Here is a 20,328-nt window from a genome sequence, read left to right as displayed (position 1 = left end):
AGCTGTGCTGAAAAAAATGTTTTGAGATTTATATAACGTATAAGAAAAACACTAAACCTGTTTTTCATTGTATACATTTATATTTGAATACTTTACGAGTTTATTCACTTATCAAGAGACCCCCTCCAGTGGCACAGCGGTATGCCTGGGGACTCACACCGCTAGAAATCAGATTGCGATACCCTTGGTGGGCAGAGCACAGATAGCCCATTGTGTAGCTTTGTACTTAATTCCAAACAATCAATCAAAAACGTATTAATAGTTTGTTTGTTTGTTTTTGAATTTCGCACAAAGCTACTCGAGGGCTATCTGTGCTAGCCGTCCCTAATTTAGCAGTGTAAGACTAGAGGGAAGGTAGCTAGTCATCACCACCCACCGCCAACTCTTGGGCTACTCTTTTATCAACGAATAGTGATAAAATTTCGAATAGTGCTAGTGCTTAATTTCGAACAAAACAGAAGATAAGTGTTATAAGATCATCTTATATTTAAAAAAAAAGTAAAATATTTTACGTTTGTTACTTTGAGTAACTTACAACAGCTGAATGAGTTACAAGTGAAGAACTGCATATTTTTAGAATTACTCTATTAAATACTAGAGAAATAGGTACAGTATTCGCTAATACATTAACATGTTTATACCTCATAATTGCTTTCCTTCAAACGCTTCTCTATAACTTTGGAGTTATTTTCTCATTTTGTGATGCCATACGTTGTTACGTGGAACTTTTTTTTATGGTTTCAGTTGGAAGGAAGCACTACAAAACGTTTTGCGCAACATCAAAGTCTATAAGGTTCTAATTTCACTTCAGAACCGCCGATTCTGCAGTCTACATACAACTTATACGTAGAGCACTGGACAAAAAGTTACGTTTAAGAACGTAGTGCATTACAATATCAAAGTAATCCTGTAAGACATGATTGATTGGGTTTCCATAGTGCGTTTACCCAGACATAGAATTTCCAACTATATTTATACTGTGCCGAATCGCATACGTCGACATAAAAGTCGACGGAGAATAGAACCTCCTCAGAAATCTTTTCCATTCAGAATCTGTTCTTGTTGCTTGCTAATGCAGGTGAGAGTAATTTATATCGCTATATGTTAGAATTATTTGATGAGTTGTTTTTTTCTTGTGGATTTTATATTTTTTACACTCATATATTTTGGCGGTGGGCGTGGTTATGTGATGTCACTGATTCATTTTATTGAATGACTTTAGCATTGATAACACTACAGTTTCTGTGCTAGAATATTAAATAAAGTTTGGAAATTAGATTAGGCACGTACATAGTAGCCTGCCACAAGTATAGTTCGATAGTTGCCGAATTGTTCCAATAATATACACATTATTCGTTCACCTTGACATTGAATTTTTACTAAGTTTGTTTGTTTGTTTGTTTTTGAATTTCGCGCAAACCTACACGAGGGCTATCTACGCTACCCGTCCCTAATTTAGTAGTGTAAGACTAGAAGGAAGAAAGCTAGTCATCACCATCACCACCCAACGTCAAATTTTGGGTTACTCTTTTCCTAACGAATAGTGCGATTGAACATTGCATATAATGCCCCCATGGCTGAAAGGGAGAGCATGTTTGGGGTGACCGGGATTCGAACCCTCAACCCTCAAATTACGAGTCGATCGCCTTAACCACCTGGCGATACCGGGCCTTCCACTAAGTGTTGTTTCTAGTTTCCGGAACGTAAGCATCTGTACATTTTAACTGTTTCATCATAACAGTTTCTGTTTATCTGTTTGTTAAATCATTAGTATTTGTAACTGAATCATCACATTTTGATTTTATATTTGTATTTTAGGATAATTACGAAATTTAATATTTACTGAGTTTATTTATATTTTATTAATATCAAGATACTTGCTTCTTTTCATGGATCTCACCGCTAGTACAGCGGTATGTCTCCGGATTTACAACGCTAAAATTAGGGGTTAAATTCCCCTCGTTGGGCTGAGCAGATAACCCTTTGTGGCTTTACTGTAAAAAAAAACAACACACATTCTTCTCATGGTTACATTTAATAAATAAACTTTTTTCGAACACTGGATGCTAAAGAAAATATCTAAATATATTTTTTGAATTTTCGGTCTTTTGCCCAAATAGTTTCCAAGCCGTTAATGATGGAGCAGGATAAGACTTTGTACCACATGGCCAGGTGATTAAGGCACTCGACTCGTAATCCGACGGTCGCGTGTTCGAATCCTCGTCCCACCAAACATGCTCGACCTTTCAGTTGTGGGAGTGTTATAATGTTACAGTCACTCCCACTCTTCGTTGGTAAAAGAGTAGCCCAAGAGTTGGTGGTGGGTGGTGATGACTAACTGCCTCCCATCTAGTCTTACACTACTAAATTAGGGACGGCTAGCCGAGATAGCTTTGCGCGAAATTCAAAAACAAACTACAATAGTATACATCCGTATTCCAAACTTTATACTGTATGTATACTCTAAACTTCTATCTGACGTATAAATTTCTACAGTTGTTCAGGGTAAAATTCGTCTTGAGAAGAGTTAGCGAAGAATCTGATAATTTACAATTTTTCACTGTATTTATGGCAGCTTAATTAGCAATATTGTTAACATTTTTACACATCATTTTTACCGAAGATACGGAAATTACAATACTACACGAAATATAGCACGTGTAATAATAAAAGTACAAGTAGCCGAAGTGTAGTTTCACGAATTGTATACTTTATTTATTATTTCCTTAATAGATGGCGCCCTCACCGGGCTGTAAATTTTTTCGTAAAACAAATAATTTTATAATATAAAACGAACTTTTGCCAAAATGCACAGTCTCTATTAGATTAACATTCTCAAATCTACACACGCACCCAAAGTTAACTTTAATAAGCGTAGAGAGTAACACTAATGTATTTTCCCTTATGGTTCGACTGGTTTTATTTTATTTATGTACGTTTGTTTTGAATTTTCGCGCAAAGCTACTAGAGGACTATCTGCGCTAACCGTCCGTAATTTAGCAGTGTAAGCCTAGAGGGAAGGTAGCTAGTCATCATCACCAACCGCCAACTCTTAGGCTACTCTTTTACCAACAAATAGTGGGATTGACCATTATAACGCCCTCATGGCTGAAAGTGCGATACATGTTTGGTGCGACGGGGATTCAAACCCACAACCCTCTGATTACGAGTGGAGCGCCTTAACCACCTGGCCATGCCAAGCCGTGTGTGTGTGTGTGTGTGTATAGGATGTTCGGATGGAACATATTATAATATTTCTTGGTTCTTTTTGTTTCAAGTTTACATTTTTTTAGAAGTTAATAAACTTTAAATCCAGTGACGAACCTTCATCACAGCCATACAGGAACTAATGTTCCAATATAAAGTAGAAAATAAGAGTTATTTAAACAAATATAAAATCTCCCTTTTCAAAATTATTTGTTCGTCTAATTTTAGCTATATTTCAAGGCAATTGTTCGAAGCAACCTAGAATTTTATCAAAAGACTGTTTCTATCCGTCTTACATGCCTGCGAGGTCAGAGGTTATTTCATCAGTTGTCTGCTCAAGATGGACAGATGTACAATTACTTATACACATTGAGAAACTTCAGTCCTTTGCTTGTTCTCAAGTTATATTACAACTTTATTGGTTCTAGTTAATTTGGAATTTCGGAATAACTAAAATCTGTAGGAAGTGGTAATGATAAATGTTTAACTTATCTGTAAAATGTTAAGATATGATTATAGACTTCCTGGTTTAAATTAATGTTTCTGATAACAACGCAGTTTATTTTCTTAAATACACGAGAAATTATATTCTAAAATATAAAAATTAAAACTACTTGAAGAATATAAACTTTACATTATTTTCTAGATTATTCTTCAGGAATATAACATAAAGAAAAAAAAAAGAGTAGGTTCGTACAGGTAACTAACAATCAGAAAATATGGTAAATAACTTGAGATGTCACTCGTTGACAGTGGTTCACAGACTACATATAACTAACAATCAGAAAATATGGTAAATAACTTGAGATGTCACTTGTTGACAGTGGTTCACAGACTACAGGTAACTAACAATCAGAGGATACGGTAAATTGATCAATATTGCATGCATATCACAGAATTTAATTGATTGAAGTATTTATAGCATTGTTTCTCAAAATATGGGACGCTTTCTAGCTGGTTTCTTGAAGAGTTGCGAACGATTAGTGTAGAGTCAACATAGTGTAATATGTAACGCAAAACTAAGCATTTTAATTGTATTTAATTTTTTAAAAGCACTTTAATGCGCATGTTTGCTTGTTTTGAATTTCGCGCAAAGCTACACGATGGCTATTTGCGCTAGCCGTCCCTAATTTGAAAATGAATAAATAGGAAAAGTAGCTTGGAATCACCACTCACCGACAACTCTTCGGCTACTCTTTTATCAATGAATAGTGTGATTGACTGAACATCATAGCGCACCCACAATTGAAAGGGCGAACATGTTTGGTGTGACGAGAATTAGAACTAGCGACAATCAGGTTACGAGTCGAGCGCAGTAACCATCTGGATACACCGAGCTCATATTAATGTGTATTTATTTAACTCACTCTTTCAGTCATTAAAACACATAGAAGGTCGTGCAAGAAATAACGTTTATTAAATGGAGGCGTGAGTGACAAAAATTTGGGAAACGCTGATTGAGGGAATATTCGTTGCTTTAGAAGAGCTCACTGAAATGTTCCCCACTCCCAAAGCACAATAGTTTACCATGCTAAAATTGGGTTTCCAAATCCGTGACGGGCAGAACACAGATAGCCCATTGGGATATTTTTTGTTTCATGCACTGCGTTCAAACAGAAAAATATACATTTTTCAATGTAGTTTTTAATACTGATTTGAGAAATATAAATTACAATTTGAAGAAATGAAAACAAATATTTTTTTCCATTTTACTAGGATAGTTTATGTGAGGTTAGATCAAGTTAGACTACTTGGTAAATAATTATACACTTATTTAAATATTTTAAAATCCCCTTTTAAAACACAATTCTCCAAGTTTCATTTTATATTTATGAAATCTTCAGCAAAGTGAAAGTATTTGATGTGTGGTTAAGAGACGTAACAAGCGACGTTGTAGAACCAATCGTATTATAACATGGCTGACTTGTATTGGCGTTGTAACCATGGAAATTACGGTCTTTTCAAGCAAATATTTAAGAATATTTCTAAATTTTTATATTGAGTTTGTTACTTTACATTAACGTGAACTTTTTCAATTGTTTTAAATACATAGGTATACATGTAATGCTGAAAGTACTTCCTTTGATTGATGAGCAAAATCAAAAAATGATTTTCCTTTCTCCAAATTTTCATTTATATTTATATTTATGTATATTATATTGAATTGAACAGATACAAAATTTAAAATCAGCCTTAAAAATATCATTCAAAAATGTGTATTGCCACGTATCGTAGTTTATCTTGGACAAGTCTTCAATTTATTATGTCATTACGTTACGCATTACGATTTCAAATAACCAGAAATTCGAATTTGAATTTTGAAGTTAATTCAACGTGGATATTATCAAATTTATGATATTTTACAACAGCAGTGATACACACAATTTCATTTCTTGAGACAAATGTATTTTAATATAAAAAAACAATATAATTTACGATGACGATTATTACGAATAATAATTTATATACAAAAGTTTTACAAACCTACAAACAACACTGGCCTCCCGGTAAGTCTTCAAGCTTACAACGCTAAAATTAGGGGTTCGATTTCTCTCGGTGGATACAGCAGATAGCCCGATGTGGCTTTGCCATAGAAAATACACATACACAAACAATACTGAGTTTTCTATCTGGTTTGAAAATGAATCCCTTATCGGCAGTTTACGGAGAACAAATTAATTCTATGTTGATACACAAGTACACCCCCAGTGGCAGAGCGGTATGTCTGCGGTCTCACACCGCTAAAAACCGTATTTCGATACCCGTAGTTGGCAGAGCACAGATAGTAGATTGTGTAGCTATGTGCTTAATTCTAAATAAACAAATAAAGAAAAATGCACAGGTACATTTCACTTGGTAGGAATGTTAGCTAGCTCTGTTCTTGTGTGTAAGTTTTTCATAACTGAAGTTATACAATATCATTGTAGAACTAGCAACGCCCGAAGTTAATTCTTTTAAGCTGAACAGTTCGTAATGTTCGAAATCTATAAACGTTTCTGGTCAAATTTCTGTAGTTTTTCGATTAATAAGCGTTTATCACAATTATAGCTTCCGAGGTTTATGTTATACTGACTGTAGCAACCCAACAATACTCTCCTGGCGCGTCGATTTATAAACTTTAGGCGAGGTTCTCGAAAGTTCACTTGGCTCAACACTTCTGGTCTTTACGTACATATGTACGTTATTGAATGTTACCCTTAAAAGTATGCTAAAGATTTAAAGAATAGGCGGGACTATCGCAGTACATATTTAACAATATATATTACATAATTTTTAAATTTACATTAAACTGAAAGAAACATCGACATTAAAATAAATATATATTAGTAAATCCGTTACAAGATATTATACCTATACATATACATTATAGTCCATGGACAACTTTCAATATTTCAGAATGATATGCTTTTGAACAACGGCTTGATAAACTACAGTCCAGTTCTCTGAAGCTGATATATTTGGTTGTCTCCATTTTTTCAAGAGCACACAATTTTTGGCAAAGTAACCATTTGGAACTTTCTCTATTTCATTCTTTGGATAAGCATATTTGAACAGTAAAGAGATTTGGGGATCCTTTCGTTTTTCAGCAATCAGTTTACTTCTAACAAATAGAACTTCACCAGATGAACCAGATCCTCACGCCCATCATTGTCACTCATCAATGAATTGTCAGTAGGATAGCTATTCACAAGATCCTCGTCGAGTACGTGTCTATCATTTGTTGTTGGTTTAATTTCTTAGTTCAGCTCGAATCACAGCACACGAGGAAAACACATTCGGATTCTCCTCAACAATAACATCATCCTGAGATAAAACAGTGGTCAGCTCGCTAACAATCTTGGGTTCGGCAACAACTTTTCTTACAGCCAAATCGTCTCCTGTCAAAAATTATTCAGCCTTGATTGGCAGAGTAGGTCTTACTTCAACCACAACTGGTTCCGACACTTGGTCTGATACTAAGTAAATGTTATGAAGAGAAATATTAACAAACCCACCCTTAATGCCCTGAGCAATAATAGACTCACTTGTGGCAGAACTAGAATCTAAGGGTAATACACCTTCCAACAACAATAACTGAGTTGCTCTAGTATCACGTATAATATGTGTTTGTTTGTATCCTTATTTGTTTAGAAATAAGCACAAAGCTACACAATGGGCTATGTGTGCTCTGCTCACTACACGTATCAAAACCTGGTTTCTAGTGATGTGAGTTCACAGACATACCGCTGTATTAATTGATGGGGGGGGGGGGGGCGGATTAGCAGTGTTATTTGTTAGAGATACAGAAACACCAGAGGCAAAATGTCTAAATTCCTTCCTTACTACATCAACCTTTATACCAGTGGCTGAATCAACAACATGGGGTGACCCGAATGGGGAAACTACATACACTGGATGTTGTCTCTTTATCTTTTCCAAACGCCAACAATCGGACTTAACATAACCAGTTTTTTTTATACAAAATGGTAGACAGGCCTTGATGATTTTGATGAAGTTGTATCCAGTCTCTAGTAAAATTTCGAACGAGAGAAGTTGGATATTTTTAAAATAATCTTGAACTTTATTGGATTGGACAGATATAGCTATTTAAAATCAGCATTAAAAATGACATTCAGAAATATATATTCTTACATATTATAATTTATCTCGGAAGAGCTTCCGATATATTATGTCACGTACGTTATGTATTACGATTTTAAATAATCGGAAATTTGAATTTCAATTTCGAAGTTAATTGATTGTCGGTATGTATCATATTTATGATATTAACCAAGAAGATTGATACCTACTATTACAACTAGTTGTTACAAATAATGATTTATGTATAAGAGTTTTACAAACTTACACACAATACTAAGTCTTCTCTCTGGTTTGGAACTGAATATTTTATCAATGGTTCTCGAGGAATGAATTCTATCTTGATATTGTTATGGTTAATGGTTAGCCTCACGCTGTATTGAACTCAAACAAACATCGATATTAAAATAAATATATATTAGTAAATTCGTTGCAATACACATTTCAATTCGAACTCAGTGAATGAAACAAAAAATATCGTCCCCTAGTGTTGCCTTATTTTTATTAACAACCAAACCAACCAAGCTTAAACGTTTAAATTATTTTTTTATTAACACGGACTTCCATTGCGGAGCAACGTTTGATCATCTTACTCCGGTTTTACACATTACACACATCCATGTTACTAGTCTTTCTCAGAGGCTGGATTCAGGGCCCGACATGGCCAGGTGGTTAGGGCACTCGACTCGTAATCTGAGGGTCGCGGTTTCGAATCCCTACCACACCAAACATGCTCGCCCTTTCAGCCGTGATAGGTTTACAACGTGCAGTTAATCCCATTATTCATTATTAAAGAGTAGCCCACGAGTCTTAAACTGTTAAATTAGGGACGGCTAGCGCAGATAGCCCTCGTGTAGCTTTGCGCGAAATTCAAAACAAACCAAAACCTTGATTCAGAAGTAACTAGAGAACGTAATCTTGATATTAGTTTATAGCTTTCGCATGCGATATCTATTTTGTTGTGTTTCCTGTATTCCCGTTAGTCACGGGCTATGGTTTGAGAGTAGTTTAGTGCAATCATTAAACGAGTGCTTACTTTCTGTAATTAAACAATTAGTTAAGAACAACAATTATAACTTTAAAATGTCCTCCACTAAACTTTTATTTAGTGTTCTCCAATAAAAAAAAATATATATCTGAAACTGCCTTTCTTTACACATTTGCTGTAGTGTATTTGATTTATAGTCATGCATCGGTCACATACGCTGATGCAAGTCAATGTTTACGTTAGTTACAATAATTTACTGTATTTTACTTTACCTTTATATTGGTGGCCTGTAGGACTAAATTTTTATCCTATTTAAAATTTCATTTTTATGCTGTAATTAACGATATTGTTTCAGATAGCTTGTGGTGTTTTTATTGACTCTTTTTCTTGTTAACAGCGTTTTTGTATTTTATCAGTTCTGTTCGGTTAATACTAGTTGAGAACTTGAGGTATAAGATCGGCCCGGCATGGCCAAGCGTATTAAGGCGTTCGACTCGTAATCCGAGGGTTGCGGGTTTGAATCCCAGTCGCACCAAACGTGGTCGCCCTTTCAGCCGTGGGGGCGTTATAATGTGACGGTCAATCCCACTATTCATTGATAAAAGAGTAGCCCAAGAGTTGGCGGTGGGTGGTGATGACTAGCTGCCTTCCCTCTAGTCTTACATCGCTAAATTAGGGACTGCTAACGCAGATAGCCCTCGAGTAGCTTTGCGCGAAATTCAAAACAAACAAAAAAACTTTAGGTATAAGATAAACTCAACTTTAGATATCCAGTTATGAAGAATAGAAGTATAACATTTTACCTCTTACTAAATTATGATGATGATGACAAAAATGTTTATTACCTCAAACTCGAATTAGTAACATTTAACGATGTATAATATTAGTATACAAAACTGATGCTTTGTACAGAGGTTGAATCAAAATCGTCCCATTTATATTTGTGGAAATGGTTAAGGCTGCGAAAATCACGACTGGTTTGGTGAGAAGGAAAAATGTTGTGTAGGCGCCTTCGTTTGGTTTAATGAGACGGAATAATGTTCAAAAGAAATGTCATTTGTCGGTTCAGTGAGACGAAATAGTATTCTAAAGAAATATATTCCGTTGACTAAGTAGTAATGGGATAGTATTAAAAAAAAGTCTTCTTTTTGTTTTAATGAGAGGAGGGACAGTCTTATCAAGAAACGTCTTCTGTTGGTTTAGTGAGCTGGGCTGCCTTTGTAAGAAGTAATTTCTTTCGATTTAGGGAGGAAAGAGCTAATTTGAAAATCGCCCTCTGTTGCTCTTGTGAGGAGGAAAGACTGTTACTGTGAATGTGTCACAGTGTTATATAGTGGTGGAGGGGAATCAATCCGTTATTCCTATCATGGCGAAAATTACTTTCTTTAAAAAATCGACATAAAACCTTAAATGTTTAGACAGATGGACCCAAATTCTTCAGAAATAAAGACTAGTAAAATCTTGAGTTGAATTGGGGCGTGATTAAGTAGTTCTGAAAAAAGATTGCCTTTTGAAAAACATTCTTCTGTTGCTTTAGTGTGAATTTGTTGTTTTTATGTGGCCCGGCATCGCCAGGTGGTCAGAGTGCTTGACTCATAATGTGAAAGTAGTGGGTTAGAATGCCCGTCCTACCAAACACGCTTGCTCGTTCAGCCGCAGGGTCGTTATAATGTGTTAGTCAATCCCACTATTAGTTGGTAAAATTCTAACCCAAGAGTTTGCGGCGGATAGTGGTGACACTGCTAATTCATGGACAGCTAACTCAGGTAATATTTTGTAGCTTTGCGCAAAATTCAAAGTAAACAAGCTTGTCTTTATTGTGTTAATGTGAGTGAGGATATGAATTTTGCGCAAAGCTACAAGAAAACTAACTGCGTGTCAGCCGCCTGACACGCAAAATAACATTATTTTGAACTTATAAACTCGAAGTAAGACAGATAATCAACAGGAACTACCTCCAAATATTGGGCTACATTTATTGCACTCAGATAAACTACCCTGTTTTAGGATTTTGGCTCGAAAATAGCGATAAAAAATCCCTTGAAATAAGATGCATTTGCACTTATTTTTAAAAATAAAGTTTCGGCATTGAATTTAAAGACAGAAATGCTCAATCAGTTGAACAAGTCAATTATTATCTTCCACAAAGCAATGTATGTAATTAGGAATTTAATAATAAAAAAGAATAATAAAGAACGAAAGAAAGGGAGAATTGTTCCTTACACAAGGTTTGTCACTTTAACGGGTAATCTCTGCTAATTTAGTAAAAGGTAAAATGTTTCTTTTTAAAGATAATTTTCATTTATAATTTTGGAGTTCTCTCTCTGAACTTCTTGCGTCTTTAAAGAAAGATCATCTTGATCCTGAAAGAAATGAACAAGATTTCGTTGCTGATTGACACCGAACTAACATACAGAGTGATATAAGTGTGTATGTGTTTTCATGTAGCAAAACCACATCGGGCTATCTGCTGAGTTCACCAAGGGGAATCGAACCCATGATTTTATCGTGTGATATAAGTGAATTGTTATGAGTAGGAAAGAGTAAAATAAGGAAACAACGAGTTTCTGAATGACTGTTGTAAAATATGATGTTACATTGTATGCGTGTGTGTGTTTTCTTATAGAAAAGCCCCATTGGGCTATCTGCTGAATCCACCAAGGGAAATCGAACACATTGCATACAATTATGAAAACTGTGTTTTGATTATGTAGATGTATTTTCCAAATACTTTTATGCACAAAATTTAATGAATTAAATATGAGGCTGAAAGTAAATAAATTGGGTTGTTAAATATTTTCGATTCGTTTTTTGACCCAATCAAATTGAAAAACTTATAAAGTCTCTAATTTTTCTTTTAAATTAAATACTCAAATGAGTGAAATTTTCATTTTAGTTTAAAAGCAATAAGAAAATTGTATGGTTTTAATATTCGGGATGATTTGTTTGTTTGTTTTAATTTCGCGCAAAGCTACATGAAGGCTATCTGCACTAGCCGTCCTTAATTTAGCAGTGTAACAATAGTCATCACCACCCACCGCCGACTCTTGGGCTACTTTTTTACCAACGAATAGTGGGATTAACCTTCACTTTATAACGCCCCACGGGATTCAAATCCACAACCTTCAGTTTACGAGTGGAGCACTCTAGATATCTGACCTTTTCAGGCCTCTTCGGAACAAAAGAACGGGGAAAAGGAACTAACAAAAATAGAGAAAATCTGTCTTTAAAAATACTCACCTTTCATTAACTTTTAACAGAAATTCAGGTATGGAAAAGAAAACCATTCAAGTTTAACAGCTTCTTGCCTCCCAGAACATATAATGGAGAATGTTTTACCAGTCTCTGGTGGCTATGACAGTTACGTATCGGATTCTCCGAGAAAGGTATGTTTATGTTTTTAGAAAACGTGTTGTTGTACCTAAGTTAACTTGAATGCTATGTGTGCTAAAGAAACTTTAAATTATTGAATATATGTATGTATAGTTTATGAAAGACAAGCGAGATTACTTTAATTTCATTTGATATATTATATCAATTCACGGGTTTATCACCGTAATTAAACCATTGTCCGGATCTGCGCTAGATAGGCTGGCATATTTTGACATTTTTCTGATTTTTTTTTCTCAATGTCATAGGTCTAATCCTTTAAATGGTTTGACGAGAATTGAAGGGTCTGCACAATAGCTCTTTAAGAAATAAGCACTTCTAAAATATCAGAGAATAGTTTTAATAACACTTGTCGTTTGATCTCTCATCATTTTCAGTAGAACGTACTATACTAAAAAGAATTTTCAAGAGATGGTTCAGAAAAATTTATAGTTCTATTAACTTTCAGTGAAACTGAACAATATTTCTATTCAACGCGCGAGACCATCAATAGATAGATATTTTTTCTTTTTAGCATCAGTACTATGCTTGATGAAATTCCTTTCGAACAACAAGTTTTTGCTTGCGTTTTCATAAGTGACAAAAGAAAATAAATTCTACAGGAAAATCTGAACATTTTTTTTGTATCTCCGAGACAAGCATGATTAACGATGGTCAATTAAACTAGCTTCGCCTAACAAATGTTTTCGAACGAAAAAGATTTTTTTTCTCTGAAGGCTAAGCCTATGTTTATTGTTTTTGCACTTTTCTTAGTCTTATTCAATAGTTTTGTGAGTTAAAAATGTTTTTCCCTATGAAAAGCGATTTTTCTCGTATTGTCAACACCTTCTGAATTTTTGTATTTTATGGAAAGAGTTATATAGAAGTTACGTTGAAAGATTTGCAAGCAATGAATATATTAGGTCTTATTTTGATGCCTTTAAGATGAGAAAGATATTTCACTAAATTTATATTCACTGATTTCTTTTTCCCCAGTTGTATAATACAGTAATCGTATGTATATCAGTGCATTCATCATAGACCTTAAACTAAGCTGTTATATAGAGAAAATAACGGAAATTCTTCTGAGAAAAACCGTTGGGAATGATTGATAAGGAGTGACATCTTTGAATTATAATGTTTGATAACTAAGCATCAACGCGTGATAGTAAACTTCATTACGCAGGCTAGAACAGTGTGTATATTTTCATAATAATATTATGGGTTCCGCGATATGCAAATTTTCCGCTTAACGAAATTGTATATTAAATATGCAGTCGATACTGCCTACATTTTTTAAGACGCCTTTTTGAATATCAGTGTTTCATTGGAAGAATGTTAAGGTTTTGTTTAAGATAAGGACTTTAATAGGTGTACGAAAAACAGCCATGATTCTTACTACTGTCAAGGAAACAGAGGAATGAATTATTTTAAGTAAGGAACTTTTTAATGCATATTTTTGAGATACGACTGAATTTTAAAAATAAGCATCTGAAATTTCACAGCGAAACCTAGTTGAATTATGTTTATTTGAAAATGGAAGGATCTTTGAGGTACATTGGTGACGAAAATAACCAATATATATAATATACAAATTAAAGAGGAACGTATTACATGTCTGTAATTATATTAAGCCACTGAAGACCTGAAAACATCACAAAACTGCATAATTTATCTCTGTTTTAACACCAGCAAATTTATTCTGAAAATAAAGCTTTCTGAGACCGACTTATTTTTATAAATGCTATTTCATTTAAGATATTTTACAATCTTACTTTGCAATAAAATTGACCGATGGGCAGATGTAATATTAACAAGAGGAAATCCTAAATAGCTGCAACACTTGAAAGTCTTCAAGGTTTAAATTAGAATAAATCAATCTACGATTTTCCCACCCTTTTTTATTAGCTATATTTTTACGTGCCATCAATACATAGCAGATTCATTTTTATTATTCATCAGGACCTCTATCAGCTTACCATCAAATTGAAATTCTTCTAGGCAGGATTAGAGTGAAGTACATGAGACTTAGACGTGACCAAATAAATCAACCGAAAGGGTTTGACTTCCTGAATCCAAAATTGTAATTAGATCTCAAATCAATCAAGAGATGACAGGGCTAAGAGCTAAAGATTTGTACTCAGAGCCATTCTACGAGCCGATATGCCGCGGCTAGAAACATAAACACAAAACTAAAGCATGATTACCAGAAACCGTAGCATCTATTGGCCGTGAATAAACGCATAACAAAATTCTGTATTTCAGATTTACAACTTCTTTAGACGAACTTTGTATCAATATTGTTATTATTGTTTTATTTAAAATACTTATGATTTTTTTTGGTGCTGGAAGTGGCCTATTGATTAGCTCATCGGACAATGAGTCCGAAAGTCCTCAGTTTGGATTTTATTGTCTCAAAATAGCGGTCCGCACTTCGAGGTTATGGGTGCGTTATAAGAGTAATGATTAAAACTCACTATTCGATTAGCGTAGTTCAAGAGTTGGTTGTTGGTGCTATTTGCTAGATGCATCTATCTGTTTAAAATTAAGGGCAGCGAGTGTAGATAGCTCTATTGTAACTTTACCTAAAGATACAACTTTCCCGGTTTGATATATATATATAAATTTCAGTCACATATAGGCATGATTGTTTGTTTGTTTTTGAAATTCGCACAAAGTTACTCGAGGGCTATCTATGCTAGCCGTCCCTAATTTAGCAATGTAAGACTAGAGGGAAGGCAGCTAGTTATCACCACCCACCGCCAACTCTTGGGCTACTCTTTTACCAACGAATAGTGGTGTTGACCGTCACATTATAACGCCCCCACGGCTGAAAGGGCGAGCATGTTTGGCGCGATGGGGATGCGAACCCGCGACCCTCAGATTACGAGTCGCACGCCTTAACACGCTTGGCCATGCTGGGCCCGAAACGCATGAACTAATATAAAAATTTTCAAAACAATATCCTAGTTGAACAGTTGTTGCTGGTGGCATAATTACACATTTACTTTTTGCATCACTCAAAATTGATGACGAAACACTACAGGACTTTACATTCGGCATAAAATAATGTAACTGTATGTGTGTAATGTTAAGGAAATATTGTCGTAACCTTTCTTTTACGCACTTTTCAAAATAATTGTATGAAATATTTTTACAATATCATGCAAGTGCTAATGGCTATACTATTCTGTTTTTGAAATCATTCGATGAAAGATGTTTGTACATTTGTAAATTGATGTTTTATGTTTATAGGCATAAAAATAGATGAAGGATATGAGGAGAATTACACGTCAGGTTTAAGTTGAACGTAACCTTCGCTTGTAGCAAACTTCTCAGAGTTCACAACAAACGAAAAATATCGACCTCACTGCGAAGCTAATTTTCATTTTGTTATATATGTAGGCTTAATGTTATCGTAATACTGTTGTTTCAAAATAATTAACTTAAACGTTTTTGTATTCTATGTTAATGTTCCACTAGGGGTAAGTCATAATTTATTCAGATTAAAAGATAACCAAACTAATAAAGAAAATTAAAATACGTTTTTTTTTATATAAATCTGTAAAACATTTTTAAAATACCATATCTGTTGCATTCTTTCATACACACCCCACAGAAAATACAAGTATTTATGAACCTTCCCCAAAAAATACAACAAAAACAAACAAACTGAATACAAATACAGCGCGTGAAAATTAATTTACCAATGATGCCAGTTATTTTCCTCTAATCAGTCAGGTAATAGCTACAATACCAGGTAGTTTGTTCAATGTAAGTTATAATTAGTTCGTAATGGTCTCTACTTTGTTAAAGCAAGTACGTTACATGCTATAATAAAGATACTTTAGATACTTTATGTCCATTAATAAATGCTGTCGCTTGGTAACGTCTTCAGAGATTTCAAATACTTCATTATTACGTGAATAAAACAATAACATAGAAGACAATACGATATCATTTGTGATGGATAAGTTACCTGATGTTGATTATTTTATGTAACTACATTCGATGTTATTATTCGATATATAACAGCACTTTAAACCATGTTTTTATATAAATCTTTAATTATTTTCACATTTCAACTCTTTGAATTACGTGTTTTAATATAAACTTGTAATTGTCTTTACATTTCAACGCTTCAAATTACGAGTTTTCATATAAATTTATACATGTGTTTTTACATTAATATGTAACTATATTCACGTTTTAGTGCTTTAAATTATGTATTTTATATAAATCTTATATTAAACTTCAGTGGTAAAGCACTGAACACTTTTCTCCATTTCTTTTAGCATTTGCCTCGTAAAAGATTCCCATTTTAAATTATTTCAAATAAATACAGACCAAATTACACTTACATAAACATACATTTCTCTTCGTGATACTTCATTATCGTTTTTACTGCCTTCTACGGTGGAATAACTGCAAATCTACAGACTTACGACGCTAAAATCCGGGAATCGATTCCCGCGGGTGACACAGCAGATAGCAACATGTGGCTTTACTCTAAAACAAACAAGAAAACAAAAATATTTTTACTGCATACTTACTTACTTGAGTAGCGGTTTATTTCAATCTAAATAAACGTTACATGTCTTTACATTTTTGTCTTTAATTCCTTGATACATTCTGCGAGATATTTTTTCCAAATACCGGTTTTTTGTATTGCTTCCGTTTCGGCAGGTGAAATCAAAACTGCCATAACTGATTAGAGACAAGGTTTAAACTATTATAGTTTTTCGAATGCCTATTTTAAACTCTACAAACGGGAATATTTCATGTTTTTAAGAAGTGTTTCGAGAATGTGCAGGTGAAAAAGTGATTTCATTGATTTTCGTGCAAGTATCAATTCAATATTTTTGTGTTCGTATTACACAGTATAAAGGAAAGGTTATTTGTATTTATGGCAAAGCTACCTGGGCAATTTGCAGCTGTCCCTGATTTTGAACTATTCACCAGAGGAGAGGCAGCCGATCAAAACCATCCTACCACCCACCATTCATTGATTGAATGACACTCTTATAACGTAGGTACACACAGCCTAAACTGCTGGAAATATTTGTTATGGTTTCGAAGGTATTTCAACATTTCTAGTCAGCTCATAAATCCAGACAAATGATAATGTCAAGTGTCTAAATTTATTAAAAGAGCAAAACAAATCTTAAACTTTGTTACATTGAAACAGCAGAGAGGTGTTGGTATGGAATTTCATTTATAAGCATAAACATATTTCATTCACAACTTAAAATATGTATATATATAACAATGACTAAGTGTACATATCTAATCATTTTGAATTGCTAATAATGCTAAAACGTCTATTATTTTGTAAGTTATAAGAAAATATTTTCCTGCTTTTAAAATCGGTTGTGTGTTGATAAATCATGTTGTTCATCATATTGTATTTATTCAACTCCTTGCTTAATGAATTAACTTCTATCTAAAAACTGGTTGTATAGTCGGTAATATTTTGTCCTAACATATCCTCAAGTTGGTCAGTTTATTATTTTTGTTAAAGATCAATTTATAAATCGATGAAGACAGAACTAAGAAAGGATAAAATAAGTTTTCTGAAAATGTTTATTGTTCTAAGCTCATGAACTGTTTTGGACAGAAATCCATAACAGTAACTGTAGGTGGTACCACTTTTATCACGGTATCGGTATAAGTAAACACTTATGATGCTCTGTATAAACAGTGAAGGTTTGGAGAAGCGTTTCTGTCAAATGAAAATGGCAGAGTTAGATTTGAAGGATTGAATTTTCGATGAAGATCCATGTCTTATAAAATAGACCTGTGTTTATTTTATGAAGAACATATATTTTTAAGTGTTTAAAACAAGTACACGAAACGTTGAGTTAAAACTAACTTCATCGATTACAATGCTCTCAAATATTAGCCTAGAGCATTTCATATAAGGAAAAAATCACCTGCTGTAATAAAAATTTAACATTAACTTGCTACTAAAATTTACACCTTTTATTAAACTGCAAGTTGTTATTTTTTTCTATAACTATTTTTTAGACATTTAATGAGTATTAACCGAACAGTGATGGAGAGATTTTAGTTACGATAATGTTTATAATTTTGGAGAATACTGTCAGATAAATACCATCTGTAAAGCTTCATGCTTTAGGGTTTTTTTTTAAAGTAGCGTTTGTTTTGTTTGTTTGTTTTGGAATTTCGCACAAAGCTACTCGAGGGCTATCTGTGCTAGCCGTCCCTAATTTAGCAGTGTAAGACTAGAGGAAAGGCAGCTAGTCATCACCACCCACCGCCAACTCTTGGGCTACTCTTTTACCAACGAATAGTTGGATTGACCGTCACATTATACGCCCTCACGGCTGGGAGGGCGAGCATGTTTAGCGCGACTCGGGTGCGAACCCGCGACCCTCGGATTACGAGTCGCACGCCTTACGCGCTTGGCCATGCCAGGCCCTTAGAGTAGCGATTTTGGACCTTAAGAATGATATTGTCCACAAATAAATTAACTGGTTTACAGACTCATTGGCCCGGCATGCCCAGTTGGTTAAGGCACTCGACTCGTAATCGTAGGTTCGTGGATTCGAATCCTCGTCGCATCAAACATGCTCGTCCATTTTAGCCGTGGGGGAGTTATAATGTGACAGTAAATCTCATCATTCGTTGATGAAAGAGTAGCCCCACAGTTGGCGGAGGGTGGTGATGATTAGCTGCCTTCCCTTTAGTCTTACACTGCTAAATTTGGGACGGCTAGCGCAGATAGTCCTTGTGTAGCTTTGCGCGAAATTCAAAACAAACAATAGACTCATTCGAAAGAAAAATTCAAATTCTACCTTCTTGTAAACATTTTCTTATAGTGAAATTTACATTATTCATGTTTAAAATTTTACTTTTTTATTGATAGTAAAGAATATTAGTAAATAAATATTGACGATTTTATAAAACAACAAAAAAAAACACACATATTGAGAAGTCTGAACAGTTGTAGCTGTTTTAGACCCTGTAACTGTGCTTGTAAACAATAATTTATAATATTATAAATACATTATTGTACAGGTAATTACCACTTTTATTTCCGTAGGTGGTTACCACTGTGTTACATCAGTGAAAATTTGAAAATAGGGCACATTCGGTGGGATGTAATTACAATCTTTACATATAGAACACGTATAAAACGTAACTTTTATTATATTTCACGGGATTAAATACATCATTATATTACATTAAATAATATAAATTACTGTTTTCATGTAGAGACATCACTAGTTTTGCACTAATTTTCTTGGTGGAAAGAAAATTCAGAAAGTTACCAGAAGCTTTGAATTGTTAAGCACGATTTAAATCTTGTGCTAAAACCCCAAAAATGCAACACAACCATCTTATTTCCATTTTATAAATTAATTAACGATTTTAAATATTAGCTCACGGTTAAGTGTAGTATAACTAGTTAATGAGTCATTGTTTTTCTTACATCCTATCTTGCAAGAAACGCTCTTCGTGAGACTGTTGGACCAACATTCACTAGTATTGTTAATTACAAATAAAGAAAAAAACTTGTTTTTTCTAAAAAAGGAAGTAAATATAGGAATAGTTAATATATATATGTCACATCTTCATAAACATTGTAAAGAAGACAGTAGAGCTGATACTTTTGTTTCACCATGTAAAAGCGCAAGATCAGGTTGATGGTGAAAAAACACGCTCTTACCACGTTAAAACAGGAAACATAAGGTCTGGCACAGTACTATCGGGTCAACAGTAATCTTATACAACTTATATCACAGATTAATGTAATTATGTAAACACACAACATACGTGTGAAAGGTAAGAGAAGAGTGTTATCAGATTAACAGCAATTTAACATGAATTAATACAACCAAGTCCAGTCAAAATGGAGGAAACAAATCGCCATAAAACATGATTAAAGTCTCCTAAGTACTTTGATGGTTTTAACAAGCTAATACGCGAATATTGCATACCTTATGCACTTACTTTAATAAGTTTTGCCTATATTTAGTTATCACTACAAAATTTTAATAATGTTACAACTTAAATTGGCTTAATTTGAATTTGGTTATGGTAAAAATGAGGTCTTCGCTGATTCACTAATTTGCTTTATTACGTAGGCTATAATTACCTTGCAGTGGTGCGATAAACTTTAGATGCATGATTATGAACAAAAAGGAAAAGATAAATACAGG

General features: G+C 34.0%; 1 long non-coding RNA gene across 1 annotated transcript; it reads left to right on the top strand.

Moving 5' to 3' along the window:
• The first annotated feature begins 840 nt into the window (after positions 1-840).
• On the top strand, positions 841-16,305 carry LOC143246355 (uncharacterized). Its single transcript, XR_013025948.1, has 3 exons — positions 841-1,078; positions 12,034-12,159; positions 15,398-16,305. It is a non-coding gene; the product is annotated as an uncharacterized LOC143246355 (long non-coding RNA).
• The last annotated feature ends 4,023 nt before the right edge of the window (positions 16,306-20,328 follow it).

This window comes from Tachypleus tridentatus, chromosome 1 (assembly GCF_004210375.1).
Source record: "Tachypleus tridentatus isolate NWPU-2018 chromosome 1, ASM421037v1, whole genome shotgun sequence".
Lineage (NCBI taxonomy): Eukaryota > Metazoa > Arthropoda > Merostomata > Xiphosura > Limulidae > Tachypleus > Tachypleus tridentatus.
Note: the sequence above shows the minus strand (reverse complement) of the source record. Positions and strands in the feature narration are given on the sequence as shown.